Here is a 16,709-nt window from a genome sequence, read left to right as displayed (position 1 = left end):
TTCCCCTATCCTCAGGCGATCAAAGACTTAAGATCATTCTTAGGCTTATCTGGTTATTATAGACGATTTATCAAAGATTATGCTAAGCTAGAAAAGCCGTTAACATCCTTACTTCGAGGTGAAGAAGGAAGAATGTCTAAGAGCAGTTCAAAAAAAATCCAAATACAATTAAATGAAGAAGCAAAGGCAGCATTCAATAAAATCAAGAACACGTTGACATCTAAAGACGTAATTCTGCAATATCCCGGTACGGCAAAAGTGGTAATACACACTGACCACCAGCCCTTTACATATGCCCTAAGTAATAAAAATAACAATTCAAAGCTAAAACGTTGGAAAGCAATACTCGAAGAGTATAACTATGAATTAAGATACAAGCCCGGAACATCGAATGTAGTTGCAGACACTTTATCTAGACCATTTGAATTAAATTCATTATCAGTTGCTACCCACTCCGATGAAAGCTCATCTCACAATCTAATCCCATCTGTGGAAGGACTCATAAACGCCTTCAAAAATCAACTTTGGATCTCTTTAGGAGGAGAAGACAGCTATCAGTTTAAAATACCATTCCCGACCTACCATAGACATCTAATTACTAAACCCAATTCTTCAATGGACAACCTAGTGGCATTATTAAAACGTTATCTAAACCCTTTAGTCATAAATGGCATAATTACCTCCGAAGAAATAATGGGAAAAATCCAAGAGGTCTACCCCCTACATTTTTCCAGTTATAAAATCCGCTATACCCAAACAAAAGTAGAAGACTTAATAAACGAAGACGCCCAAAACGAAGAAATTTTGAAAGAACACAAACGAGCACACAGAAATAGAGATGAAAATAAGAAATAACTCATACAAAAAGTCTACTTCCCCAAAATGAAAGCAAAAATAGAAAATATTATTAAGCAGTGCAAAGTTTGTAAGGAACATAAATATGATCGTCATCCCAACAAACCGAAATTACTCGAAACCCCAATTCCCCAATACCCCGGTGAAATAGTTCACATAGATATTTATACTATAGAAAAACACCTGGTCTTAGCGGCATTAGACAAATTTTCGAAATACGCACAAGTTAAGTTAATAAGATCAAAAGCAATAGAAGACATTAGAGAACCACTACTACATTTTTCCGCAACAAACGAAACGACCGATAGAGACATTTTTCGGCAGACGAGTTTCAATAGACCCCGAACAATACGAAAACTCACGCAGAGAAAACATAAACATACTTAGGAAAAGACAAGCGAAGGACTTAGAAACTCATAACAAAACAAGACAACCCATAAAAACATATTCCCCTGGTGACATAATTTACGTCAGGATAAATAAACGATTAGGATACAAACTTACCACTAGATATAGGAAAGAAATAGGAAAGGAAGACAAATCTAGCGTGGTAATAACTGAAAAAGGACGGACAGTACATAAAAGTAACATCAAGACCTAGAAACACTAATAATCTTTAAATTTTCTTTTAAACGTATATTTTTTTTATTTTCAGACTTCTCGTACATTTAGTGTACGCAGACTTTAAAAATATAGACTATACGAACTCACAACTAGCAACATTTGACACAGGACTGACGAAAATTCAAACTGGGACCTCTAGGATAATACACAAAGTTGATCTAGATGCATGTCAAAATGCATTAAGTGAAATAAGCACCACTGTAAAATCAAAGATTACTAATGAAAACCCCCTTTTACCCATCCTCATTAATGAATTAAATCTAGCACAAACTTATCTAAATAGACTTAAACCAAAAAGATTTAAGAAGTCTAGAAGTATGGAAATGGATCGCGGGAAATCCCGATCATGATGACCTAGTTACACTGGAGAGCCAAATAAATAACATGGTAGACAATAACAACAATCAAGTAACAATAAATAAAATAGTTTTTGATAGGATAAATAAGATAACAGCCGTTTCAAATAAAATTTTGAAAGCCGTTCAATCTAGGGAATACATACAGCACAATGTTGCTATAGAATTAAAATACAAACTTAGAGTTATAAAGGAAGAAATTATCAATATAGATTATGCATTTCATTGGGCTATAGCCGGAATTGTAAATTCATATATTTTATCTAACGAAGAATTAGAATCTGTAATTTTAAGGAATAATCTTACATTAAATCAGCGTTCTCATTTACTACTCCGTACCAGCAAAATTTCTAAAATTATTGCTATGCTATCGCTACCGCTCTCACTTTGTCGGGAGCCACAGCGTAGCTTTAGCATAACAATGTAAAGTATGTGCTCTACTCTGCTCCGAGCTTTGTTAGGTAAAAAACTATAGCTGGAGCGGGAGCAAAAAATTAAGTTCTGCGCTATGCTCTGGCGTAGCGGTAGCAAAAAATTGGGAGCGGTAGCACAGCAGAGCAAATGAAAATTTTCATGTGCTACAGCTCCCGCATGTGTTTGTTGTTTTTTTTTTCTTTTTGCTATTTTCTGGCATAATATTTGAATTAATTGAATAATTCAAACAAAACAATGTTATGCAAATCATTTTGGCACTTGTTGCGTCAAGTGCCTTTATAAATCTAAAATCAAATATTTTAAGAAATATATTAATAAAGTGAATTAGATAATAATTGAATAAATTATAATTTTTTTTTATTATGTAAAATATTTACCAATTTTATATTACCAAAAACATCATCTATTCCAAATGTATTACAATACTCAATTACTATGAATTTTCGCAATTAATTTTAACTATGTACATATACTTTCCCCCTTTTTATATACATTAGGGTGTTTTTTTTTTTAACTATTAATTTTTTTCAGTCCCGTCACGAATTTTCCTTGGAAATACCCCAAAAAAAAAATTCCCTGAAAATTTTAGCCCTACATATGTGTTAACATTAAGAACTGGACCGAGGCATGTAAAAATTTTCCATAGAAAATACACTACAATCTTGGTTTTTTATCTTTAAATTCCCTACAGATCAGAGGTATTTTATGGCATCGCTTTGACTTTAGACGCTGTAGCTCTTGTCAGTTATACAAAAAAATGCGAATTTCGTGGAAAAATCAGGTTTAGATACCTCGCCTTTATCTTTTGGAATACACGTGGTTAATATTCATCTACTGATTACCAGTACCAGTTTTAATCCATTGCACTGCGTATTTGTAGTTCTATTCTACCATTCCCAATATTTAGTAGTTTTATGATTTTTTAGGAAGAATCAGTTTGAAATTGTACGCATATACATACTTAATGTATATTGCAAAGAATCGAAAAGATTTCTGTATATCTAAAATTATAATAAACCTTTTTATCAACACTCCAATTAGTCGTTATATCCTTATGTTAGATATCGCGTTTGGTTTGTTATGAATGCATTTGCGTCCTTGACTAATAATCTAGCAAAGTATCCGCAGTGCCTTGACGATGAAAATTCCAATGCCATTTTTTTTTGTGATATTAAATATATCGGACGGGCTCGTCTTAAAAAAAAACTACCTGGTTAAGAAGCAAAATCAGTATAACCCATATACTAAGCATGTTTGGAAATGAAAATTTTTACTTATTTCTTTCTATTTTTGAATTACTAAAATTATCAAATGATTCTTACATAAATTTTGAACAAATGCTTATGATTTGAAATATAATTTTTTGTATTTATGAGCTGTATTGAAATTTAGTATAAAGAGATAAAATGTATCCTATGTCCTTACCCTGCTTCTAAACTACCTCCCGACCAATTTTAAGCCAAATCGGTTCAGCCGTTCTTAAGTTATAAACGACTTTCTTTTATATACCAACTTGTACCATACTTGTAAATGCCAGAAAATAGCAAAAAAGAAAAAAAAAAAACAACAAACACATTCGGGAGCTGTAGCACATGAAAATTTTCATTTGCTCTGCTGTGCTATCGCTCCCAATTTTTTGCTACCGCTACGCCAGAGCATAGCGCAGAATTTAATTTTTTGCTCCCGCTCCAGCTATAGTTTTTTACCTAACAAAACTCGGAGCAGAGTAGAGCACATACTTTACATTGTTAAAGTGTAAACACAATGGCTACGATAGACTGCAGCGGCACGACAGTGAACTGAAAACGTCGTTGTTAATCTTACTACATGTACATTTTGAGAAGCAACAACAACACAATGGCCGGCATGTACACAAAACAACGCAGTTGTCCATTTTGCATGTACACAATTTCGTTGTGGCCATACTAATACTACTTTCACTTCAATGCAATTTTAATATTTTGTTCAAAGTGAAATTTTGTATGCAAAAATAAGTAAATAGGTAAATATTTTTGCTTTAAATTATCACTTATTATTACAAATGATATAATAGAGCTATAATATAGCTATTTTATGCTTTTATTTGTAAAATAGCATCAAGTGTATTTAATAGAGCTGTGAATAATTTTACATTTTACATATTAGTGGCATCACCACTCTACCTCCTCTTTCTATCTTCCATTCTACTGTCAACTCTACTGTCGTCCTACTGTCGTTGGCAAAAATAGGAGCAAATTGAAGTTAGCGAGAACGACAACTGTCGGCCTGCAGTCGTGTAGTCGTGCAGCTGTCAAAATAACACTGCCCTTAAGAACGTGTGTATTTTAATATTTGACAGATGTAGTTTGCAGTCTGTCGTAGCCATTGTGTTTACACTTTTATACTAAGACTACGCTGTGGCTCCCGACAAATTGAGAGCGGTAGCAAGAGTAAAATGAAATGCTACGAGAGTAGCGTATGTAGTTCTTCAGACGCTGCATTAAATAATGTTGAAGAATCATTAGAACTACCAAATATAAAAATAGCTTCAAATAACACAATGTTATTTTACATAGTAAGCATACCATAAACAAATGAAGAAATTTGTGAATCAATTCTAATTAAACCAATAAAAAAGTAAAAAATATATTAATAAAATCCCTTTCGAGGACATTGTAACTTGTAATGATAATAAAATATTTGGCATTAAACTAAAATGTAAAGAAAACAACAACATTAGAATTTGTAATCATAGGAACATTATAGACATTAGTAATACTACCTGTGTCCCACAACTACTCAAGAGCGAACCAGCAGAATGGACATTAGTCAACAATCAGCACATCCCTTCAGTTGAAAACATCTCACCTGGAATAATTCTATTAAACCAGTACAAAGGTACAATTCAAATTGACAACCAAAAAATAACCCTTGAAGGATCATATGCAGTGCAATTCCACAATTCCACGGTTATAATCGACAACCAGAAATACTCTTTTAACGAGATACTAACCAACAAACCCCTGCCTGCTATACTGCAATCAAATATCCCCTCAAACAAGGAAGAAGAAATTTTAAGCTTAGAAATGTTGAAAGAACTTCACATTAATAAAACCAAGCGGTTGGACGCATTGAAAACAACCCACACAGCAGCCCTAGTAACAAATTTTTCGCTAACGATCACTAGCATTATCTTCATAGCAAGTTTGATTATCAAGTTAATCATGAAAATAAATTTCAAGGCAGAACCAGAGCTATCGAGCTACAATCCGAACGCCAATGAGGCCGATATTAAAAAAGTCGCAACACCCGAAATGCCTTATAGCATTGACAGACGGCAGCGTTAAACCAGATTAATTGCATTTTTCCGGATTAATTCAGGAGTTACCACAGCTAACTCCGTTGCTGAATCCAAAAATAACTCTCAAAATTTTAGGGAGTTTGTGAGATTTTCGTTGGCAACATTGTTAAAAATGGCCAATTTTCATCTATTGTGAATGAAATACAAGCAACCTTGACAGCTGTTTATCAAATTCTCAATATAATATCAATAAAACTTCTATGTTATGATGCAGTTTTAAAAATAATGTGTTTATACTTATGTTTTTGTAATAAAAAATGGTTTGGTAAAAATTGGTCGGCTAACAACCGTAATGTTTATCTTCTATCAATTTTCATTGAAAATATTATAAAAAGGACAATGAGCTGTTTATGAGAGTTTCAAACTCGCATACCTGCCGTCAGTCACCTACAAATTTGGATCTGATTAAGTGCGCAGTTAATCCGGATTAACGGTGCCGTCTGTCAAGGCTATTACTTAACAGAACCCACAAGCACAGTTTTTTAATCCAAACAAACGAGGACGTTAATTTTTGGCGGCGGAAGAGTTAGCACCATCTAAGTTGAAACCAAAGCTAACACCAACACTATTGCGCTAAGTCAACAATTACAAAGAACTGGGAAATAGCCCAGACGCGCGCTCAGCAAAATTGTCAATATCAGCAGCGCAATATCCGGCATGCGCCGATCAAAATTCTGGATCGACCTAAAAAAGGAATAAGCAAAATAAAACACTTGCAACAACATTCGGCATGCGCCGACCAATACCAATTGCTGACACAGGTAGAAATAGGGTATATTTAAAAGAGAATAAGTAGAATTAAGTTTTTAGTATTAATGTTTTGGTGATTCAATAAAGGTCTTGCAACCAACGAAAAAATCTTTTTTTTTAGACTTGTACAATACAAGTCGATAACTTGTATGCATTATTTGTTTGGGAATGTCATGCGCACATATTTACAAGTGTACTCATATTTGTATGTTGGTTGGTAGACATTATTTGTTCGGCAATGTCGTACACATATGCATGTACATACATATAGAGCAGTGCGCGCACACTTTTTACTGATAAATGATATTACGATTTGAATTTGAATTGTACTTACATACATATGTATGTGCATATGTAATTATGCGCTGATATGTAGATGCGTATGAAAATTAAATGACATATTATTGTAATATGTATATTAAGTTTTTATGATATTATGATAGTATCTCATATACACATACATACATACATACATATGTATATTATATTTACAAACATATTCATATACATATGCATAAAAAATATTTTAATAAATAACTCTTAATTGCACATTAACTACAAATATTGTTTTGAAAATAGCATAATTTAATTAGAATGATATGAATTATGCATATATTCATAGAAATACGCAAAATGATAATCACATCAATTAACATGATGGCATGTGAGCATATAAAAATAGAGGCAAAAGGCCAACATACGTTTGTAATAGCAATGCATGTTTCTGAGCATAATTTTCATTAAATGCGCAGCTCTGTTCACGCGCCACTGTTAAGATTTCTCCTTCTTATCTAGCTGTGGTGAAATGCACTCATCACATTTTGTTAGCTTTTGACAGTTCACACGCTTGTCCGTTGTTGGACCTTCTCTATAAATATACGTTCTCTGGGCGATCGTTTGTTCGTTTCTTTCGGCACAGCTTGGCTTTTCTACCAACAACACAATGTTGCCTTGCTTATGCTGTTGTTGTTTTTGTAGAACAATGTTTCAATTTTTGGTGACATATTCAATTAAAAATAAATTCTATTGGGATTCGAACCTACGTGCTCGTCGTAACTTTTCAAGCGCTTACTACCAACACCACCATTGACACTTGTATTGCGTTGTCCTAATTATGGTTTGGTTATGCATGAAAGAAATATACAATGGATCGCCGATTGTTACCTCTTTCCTTGCTGCTGCTGCGCATATGTATGTTTGTGTGCTTGTGCATTATTGAAGTTATGCTTCTTTTTCTTTCGCTTGTCTTTCATTTCTGCGAATTCTCAACTATTTTGCGTATATTTTGGTTGAAATACTCTGAGTTGGCCGTTGGAAAATTAAGGCTATACTTTACAGGATCATTTCTGTAGTTAGTCTTCATTTAAATTTTTTGGAAATCGACCCGCGATGACGAGGTATTCATTTATCTGACAGCGTGAGGTTTATGAACTTCATTTCTAATATTGTTTTGTGGCATATTAAAAATGATGTTTCTTCGAAAATCGCTCGCTTACAACGGATAAAACGACTTCTGAGTGGTGATTTTAATGAATACATTCCAAGGTTTTACGCAAAAATAATGCGGTCAATAAGTACAGTACGCTTATGTATGCTTGCGCATTATTTTACTTTCGTTTGTCTTTCATTTTTGCGAATTCTCAACTATTTTATGTGATTTTATTTCTTTCGTCTCGCTTTATATTTGTGCGAATTATTTGAATTTCCGAACGCGCACATGCGTATACATACATTCATATGAGCATGTGCAGATACACAAGATAGGATAGAAAGATGTATGCCTTTTAACATCGTATACTATACTAATAAATATTTTTCGTACTAATAGAAATTAAATTTATCACAGCAATATTATGTATATGTATATTAGGTATGTTCAAATATATTGAATAGGCTTATCTTCGCCAATACTGAGGCAATACAATACATATGTACATAAATAAACCCATAAATATACATGCATATATATGCAGCACATATACATATGTACATACATACATGAGGCACGTATGCATTTAAATGTAATACGCATGTACTCAAGATATGTTATGCCTCATGAATGTATGTACATATGTATATGTGCTGCATATATATGCATGTACATTTATTTATAAGTATTACAAATTTCTTAACTTCTTTTATTTAAGAAAATAAACATGTTCAAATTTGAACAGGTATATTGCTGTGATAAATTTAATTTCTGTTAGTAAGAAAAATATTTATTAGTATAGTATTAGGATGTTAAAATGCAAAAATTAAAGACTAAGTCCGTCGAGATTCGAATCTGCGTTCACATTGTGACTTTTCATGTGCTTACCACCAACACCACCATTGACACTTTCGTTGCGTTGTCTTAAGTATGGTTTGGTTATGCATGTAAGAAATATACGATGGTTCAAATAATTTTGTTTAAGTATAGAAATATGCTTTTGTAGAACATTTGCTTTCGCGAAATATATGTAGGATTGTTTCGCATTTTGCTTCTACGCCGGTCAAATTTCTATACAAAAATCGACTGAAATGCATGAGAAAATAAAATGGACAACTAGGGCAAATAATTTTAAAAAAATTTATTGATAATTAAATATAAATGAAAATACATGTAAATTTACTTAAATTTATTTAAATTTATTAAGAAACTTATTTAAATTTATTGATAAACTGCAAAGAAAAATAAAATTCATTTTACTTTGGCCCAGTTTTGTGCGCAATACAACTGCAACGCCAATAATGAATACAAGAAATTGACTAAACACCATGATATAAGATATACAAATTATAATATGACAACCCAATTCGAAGAGTACAAAAGAGAGATGCTTACGCTGCATATTCCGCAACGAAGAGACAGAACTACTTTCCAAGTCAAAATTCCATCATTTAGACTTTGCTTTATAAAATGTGCATAATGAATTTAAATGTTCTAGTTTTCTTTCATACAAAATGATATGCATTTCTGAATATCACTAAGAAGTATAACTTCTTCCACGCGTAGGGACTCCACGCACCTTTTTTTTTGGAAAAACCATAGCTATTTAGCTATTGTGAATGAAAAAAGCGAAGAACTGCAGAGTACGTATAATATAGAGAAGGTTCAGAGAACGTATAATATAGAGAAGGTTCACCGCGTTGCAAAACTTACGATATTTCATTTTTTGGAGGGGTACTCTTTTCTATAAGCGGATTTCACCAATATTTAACAGGAGCGTCGAAAATAGCAGAATTGAGCATTTTCAGTGTTAAATGAGAAAAATTATGCTAATTTCAATGTACGCTTACAGATTCGCATATTTACAATGCGCAAACGGCTATGGATATCATTTATATACATATATTCTCCATATATTTGATAACAAAGCTCATTAGTATGTACATATGTATGTATGTGCAATTTGACCTATTTAATGATAAATTCCATTAAATCTGTTGAAATAACAACAGATTTTAAAAAACCGTACACATAAAGTTCACATATTCACATACATACATATGTATGTAATTTTGTGTTCATGTAAACAAATTTGAAAAAATCATTCGCATAATGTTTGTAAATTTGTCTACACACAACTTTATGTGTAAATATATACACTCATTGTTTCATTTATAAACTCCGTTGTCACGGACAACCAATGGCCGAACTTCACGTTTTGTCAAAAAGTCAATGTGTTGTTGGTACAAAATCCGAGCTGTACTGAAAAAAATCAAACGATTGTCACCGCTTCCCTTGCCGCTGTACAGCTTCGCCAACAAACCAGCGTAAATATGTATGTTTATGTGAAAGCTTGCATACATAACGACGCAGCTGCGTAAAAATATTTCAGAATTACAAAATATTTTTCACATTCCTTGACAAATACAGTCAATCCCGATTATGTGCCACAATCAAAGATACCGAATTTTTGGTTTGTTAAAAATAAAAATGTAATATGGCACATAAGCGACTGCGGATACTTAAACGAGTCGTACTCAAAACATTAATTTCTATGCATTTCAAAAAACAAGCCGTGAGATGCAGCTAGATATAATATAGGCTGTTAAGAGTGATGAGGGAGGGATTTGATTTTCATTTAAGCGGAGTACTACTTAGCCGGGATTGACTGTACACATGAATCAGAGGAATGTTAAATATTTTCTTTGAAACATTTCTTGAATTGAAAATCGACAAATAAACTATGTTGTCAATTTTATTTTAATATACTTTAATACTTATTTTTACGGGGTTGTCACTTTTTCCTTCTCATATATTTCAGAAGTATATTCAATTTATGATTTTTAGCTTTTGAAATCGTCGCGAAAAGACGCTTGTAGGCAGGGCATGCTCGGGGAGAAGAAATGGCGTCTGCTTTTATGAATGAATCGAATATGCGTTTTGAAAGTACGTTTGCGTTCATGAATAAAAATTTTGTTGTTGTGTAATTTACTATAAAGTTTGACGTTGGCAATTTGGCTGCCATATTGATTTCTGATGCTTTTTCAAACGATTGTTGTTTTTGTAGAACAATATTTGCAACTAGTAATAACCCCCGATAATCGGGGGACTCCGTTATTTAAAATGAAAAAAGTAAAAAAAAAAATTTATAAAAACTCAATTTATTCAAGTACTTCATGGAAAACTACATTCGTAGTGGTTTTATTTTGGTCGTAAGTCTTAACTTTGATATCTTGAGAAGATCGTACTCGACTCAATGCGACATACAGCTGGCCATGCGTAAAACAATCCTCCTTGAGGAAAACACCAACTCTTGCTAGAGTCTGCCCTTGAGATTTGTTTATTGATATTGCGAATGCTTCAATTATTGGAAATTGGCGACGCTTTAAAATAAAAGGAAGTGTTGTTCGCTTCCCTTGTGATTCACAGGTTAAAATTTCGACCTCCAAACAATTACAATGTAGTGCTTTCACTATCAAGCGAGTCCCATTGACCAACCCTTCATATGTATTAAGATTGCGGATTAACATCACAACTGTTTCAACCTTAAGCCTTAACTCATGAACTACTTAACTACTCCACTGAAATTAAGGGAGTTTAGAAATTCTGTAGGGAATCTGTCATGCTCTTGAGGATCTTCAGAAACGACAGTATCCACGCTATAATATACCCTTTCTTCACCGGGCAACATATTTACTATTTCGCTATTTATTATCGTACAGGGATAATTTTTTGGACACAAAATTGCCCGATCCTTCAAATGGTTTTGACTAATAACACCAGACTGAGGCTGAAATACCCAATCCACTAAATTTTCATTTAGCAAAATTATCTCTTCTGGTATATTGATTTTCGACTCTGGAGATAGCTCTCGACCTTCTGCAACACGCTAAAGAAAACTGTTTTATAAGGATTCTTTAGAACGCATATTCGTTGAGAGTTTGAGACACCTAAAAAATTTCCAAAGTGAGCACCGTTTCAAACAATTACCAACTATAGCGGCGCGTGAGCTATTGGGCACCACAGGAAGAACTTGCCTGAAATCCCCACCTAATAAAATAACCTTTCCACCAAAAGGTATTTCATTTTGGTGAATATCACGTAATAATCGATCTAAGCAAAAGTAGCAAGCTAATTCGACGAGCATTGCGATTTTCTTCTCTGGCCCTCTGTTCCTCTTCGCGTTCAACCTGCGCCATATGCTTATACTCATTTGTCAAGGTGTTAATATTTGAAAGCATTTCGTGGATTTCTCTCAGCAAATACCTATCGCAGTTTGAATTATGTTGTGCCCTTTATATCAGCTGTTTGATCCGTGCCAAGAAAAACAGCTGGGCGTAGGAGGATTCTGAAGGATGATCTGCATGCAATGGACCTACCCTATGATATATTGACATCCATGTATTCCTGGAAGCAATATGGTCCGCGCCCTGTAGGCTCCGCAATTTTCGCTTCGAATGATGCAAAAGCAAACGAACTATTTAGCTGCCGAATATTCTCCAAATAGTGTCCCCGCCAAGAGCTCAAATCATTTTCTAACACAGCTTTCAAAAACTCAGGTACACGTAATTCTTGAAGTTTAACTTTTCCGCCATGGCATCATGTCGTAAAGCCATTTCTTACCTAGTAACAATTTCAACCAAATATTAAGACAATAAGTATGTATATACATATATTACGAATATAAAACAATGAAAAGTACAGGTACCTTTTCACCTCCGAAATGTTTTCCTTTACAGTGTAAACATATATTAGTCAAACCTTCTATGAACTATACTCCGGAAGAACTACGGAGTTTAGGGCAGCTTTGAAATAACTTGCCATAGATCCTGCATGACTACGGCTCTAATAAAACAGGTCAATGATCATATACATACATACATACATTAACAATTAAAAATTCCTTTTATCTATAACATTCACCTCTTCTCTTCGACCTGTTAAACTCCTTTTTCGTCTAATTCGCCTTTTGGTTTGGCATTTTATTTTTAATAATTAATCTGAATCTGAACTGAAATTCGATGTAGTATGTATGTATTCGCTGGTAATAGCCGCCTTGACTTTTGGAAGAAAACTGAACTGACTCAAAGCTTACCTAACGCAATAACACTTCTAATCAAAATAACGCCGACAACAATATGTCTGTTAGATTTTGCACTTGCGTCTTCGCCCATACATATTTATGTATATACATAAATATGTTTGTAAGTATGTATGTGTGAATATAAAACAAAGTAGAGTGCGCATGTCAAATCGCAGTGTTCCTTAGCCTGTACATACATATTCGTGCAACATAGAAGAGAGCGCATGTCAACGTAGATAGCGCCTTAGCGCATGCATATGTATGTATGTACCAGTGCACATGCCAAAGCAAACATTTGTAATTTGTAATATTCGTCATTCTCTTATTGTCATAGATAACTTGATTAGAATCTCTTTTCTTGCTCTCTCTCGCTTTCAGCTGATCTGTTTTCTGTTTGGCAACAAAACACAATCAGGGTGCCGTCAACCAGCAGTTAGTGAAAAAGGCGGGATGCCAGAAAAGCAGCGCTATAATTACTTGACGAAATTAGTGTGAAATGAAACTGTGCGAACATATTTTGGCAAAATAAATGTTTATGTAAATTAATTAATGATTTTGCATTTTAGCATTTACATATATATGTATGTATACATTTTCAAAGTCTTTAACTTAGTGTTTTGTATAATTTATTAAATACCCAAGTTAATATTTTTCAGCAGTGGCATCATTGGCAAATGTTATAAAAAATGCGAGTTTTGACAGCTCTCTCTCGAACCAAAGAGTCTCGTATCAAGTTATCTATGCTTATTGTCATTTTGCTACCGAGCAGACAACATCGTTGTTGTTAGATTTCGCACTTGCGCCTTCGCGTATGTGGGTATGTGTGTAACGAAAGCAAATGACAGAAACATTTTTAATTATTCATTTTCTTACATATATGCTCTTTTCTGTAGAAGCGCTGCTTATATTAGCTTAATGTAAAAATTGAAGAACTTTAAACGCAAATATATCAAAAGTGGTTCAATGAATTTAAAATCTGTAAAATTTGTGCAAAGTTTCAGATCGCACACTTTAATTTGATGTATTATTTGTCTCTGTACGTTTTGTAGATCTCTGGAAATAAGCGCCTTGTCTTAGAATAATGTATAGATTTTTGCGGGTGACATATCCACATGTGAACGCGTGTAAGTATGTACATATGTATGTTGTGTATGCATGGTTGTGTGAATGCCATACGCACATATTTACATATGTACTCATATTGTAAGTATGTATGATGATTTTTGAGACTATTGTTGTTTTTCAGAAGAATGTTTGTATTTTTTGATTTACATGCGTACGCATACATACATACATATATTATTTGTGTAAGAATGTCATACATACATATGTGTGTACATAAGTATAGAGAAGCGCGCGCTTTTTATATTACTGATAAATGACAATATGTATCTTGATTTGAAATTGATTTGTACTTGCATACATACATACACATGTACATACATGCATACGAAATTATATAATATTATCAAAGATAAGAAATATTTAAAAAGTAGCTTTTATTTGCACATTAACTACAAATATTGCCATGAAAATATCATAATATAATAATAATGTTAACAATTTTGCATGAATTCACAAAAATTCGCAAAATGATATTCATATCAATTGATATAATTGCATGTAAACGTATACAAATATAAGCAAAAGAGCAACATACATCTGTAATAGCAATGTACTATATTTCTGAGCATAATTTTCATTGAACGCTCAGTTCTGTTCACTCATTTCTGTTAAAATTTCTCCTTCTCAGCCAAAAGTGGTGAAATCCACTAATAGGATTTTGTTAGCTCTTGACAGTTCACACGCTGGTCCGCAATTGAACCTTCTCTATATTATACGTTCTCTGTGACAGTCCAACAAAATTATGTGGCTAAGTCTTCCATACAAAATAAGCTAATAGATTAATTTTCTGGTCAAATAACACACGCCTAATATGTGGAATTTGTTACGGCACACTAAAGCGGTGGCATCCGCAAAAGTTGATGTCAATACATTATTACCTGTCAAAAGATCGGCTGTGTAAATAATGTAAAGAGCTGGGCCTAAACCACTGCCCTGTGTTACGCCAGCTCTTATCTGTCGTTTCTCAAATATGAAATCTCCCACTTTTATAATTAATTGTCTATTTTTTGAATTAGATTTCAATGGTTGAAATCGATCAAGTAGGGTGAATTTAACACATTTGTTTGCTTTCCGAATGGCTTCAAATGGTGCAATGAATTCAAATGGCTTCAATGGAGCAATTCGAATGGTTTATTTCTAAATACGAATGTTTAAGAATAGGCATTTATAAAGAGTAACATTATTGATTATTACTTACTGTAGTATGTCCTTCCAATTTCCTGGCTTACCGATATGCAGTGACATATATGCACAAAGGCACTTGCATTTGCCGTGCAGATCAGCACAGCTAGGATAGAGGGAAAACATACTGCAGCTTACAAACAACAAGTATATAAGCCCAGATAACTAATTAAAGCCCGCTCCTACCTGCTAATGCTTATGCGAAGAAGATGAAATGACAAATATACAGATTACACAAACAAATAAGCAGAAGCTTTACAGTTGGAATAATGTACATAATATGAAGTTGGCGACTATTTAAAGCGAATTGAAAACTAAATATTCAGCTGTAAAATAAATAGAAATTGAATATTAACATATTTATATGTATATATATGGGGAAGGGTTGCCAACATCCCCACCCCCGTGATTCAACCTAATTCACCACCATCACATCATCAATGCCCAGAACGGCTAGTTTTGAGACTGCTCGTTGTTTAACTCCTTTCAAAAATGATCCCTCAATTGACGAGCGATGCGCCACTGATTGCGTATTATACAAGTATTTTCCAAGTCAGCACCTGCTATAGGAGTTTGGGAAGTGTTGTCTGCTTACAGAATGAAAGCGTTAAGAGTTAGAGGCTGTTCTTGATCGGCGCCACCTTTCGAAGTGTTAAAGGGGGAATTAAACACCCACTGTATGTTTTTCTGTGATAATTCTCTTTGAAAGCGACTGCAGTCGAATACTTCTGCGAATCGCTTTGCTTCTCGGTCAGCGCCAACGAAATTCTTTCCATTGTAGGACCTAAATCTTTCGGGCACACCACGTCTACACAAAATTATGTAAGCAGTAGAACTGATGAGTCAGTTCTAGGTGCACAGCTCTCACTGTATGGCACGTAAAGAGCGCAACCCATCTCTTCTCGGTGCTGCGTCGAACAGTCACAGTGACTGGGCCAAAGTAATCAAGGCCAGTGTAGCTAAACGGGCGTACGTAAGGAGTAAGTCTTTTCGTCGAAATCGATCCCATCCAAGGCGCTGACGGGGTGTTTTTATTCGAACGGCATATATTGCAACTGGCAATTATGTTGCGCAACACACTTCTTAGACGTGGCACCCAATAACTGCGGCGGATGTCACCAATAGTAACTTCTATGTTCTGGTAGCACATGGCGCTATAGTGATGTAACACTAATAGTTTTGTAAAAGCATGTTCAGGCGGAAGAATAATAGGACGTCGTGTACTGATTGGAAGCCAGCTGGCAGTGTCGATGCGTCCCTGTACTCGAAGAACACCTTCTTCGTCTATATATGGTGAGACTTGTAACAGTGTACTGTCATGGGCAATGACGTGACCCTTTTCAATGGACTGGAACTCTGTTTCATACACTTCGCGTTGTACAATGTGGCATAAAAGATGCTTAGCATTCTCTACCTTTTGGGCAGTTAAGCCATAACATTGATTTGGCTGTGTACGCCGAAGGCAATGGTCGAAAAGCGTAAGATCCAGGCAACGGTTCTTACCAACTTTTGAAAGGAAGAATCTACTAG

General features: G+C 34.2%; 1 protein-coding gene and 1 pseudogene across 2 annotated transcripts in view; one reads left to right on the top strand and one right to left on the bottom strand.

Moving 5' to 3' along the window:
* Nucleotides 1-16,709, bottom strand: part of LOC120781486 (sodium bicarbonate cotransporter 3) — a 375,418-nt gene that overhangs the window by 215,549 nt on the left and 143,160 nt on the right. The gene's annotated exons all lie outside the window — the stretch shown is intronic.
* LOC120781883 lies at nucleotides 7,682-7,882 on the top strand (annotated as a pseudogene).

The sequence above is a fragment of the Bactrocera tryoni genome, unplaced genomic scaffold, assembly GCF_016617805.1.
Source record: "Bactrocera tryoni isolate S06 unplaced genomic scaffold, CSIRO_BtryS06_freeze2 scaffold_7, whole genome shotgun sequence".
In the NCBI taxonomy this organism is placed as follows: Eukaryota; Metazoa; Arthropoda; class Insecta; order Diptera; family Tephritidae; genus Bactrocera; species Bactrocera tryoni.
The sequence above is the reverse complement of the archived record's forward strand: the minus strand, read 5'-3'. Positions and strand labels throughout refer to the sequence as shown.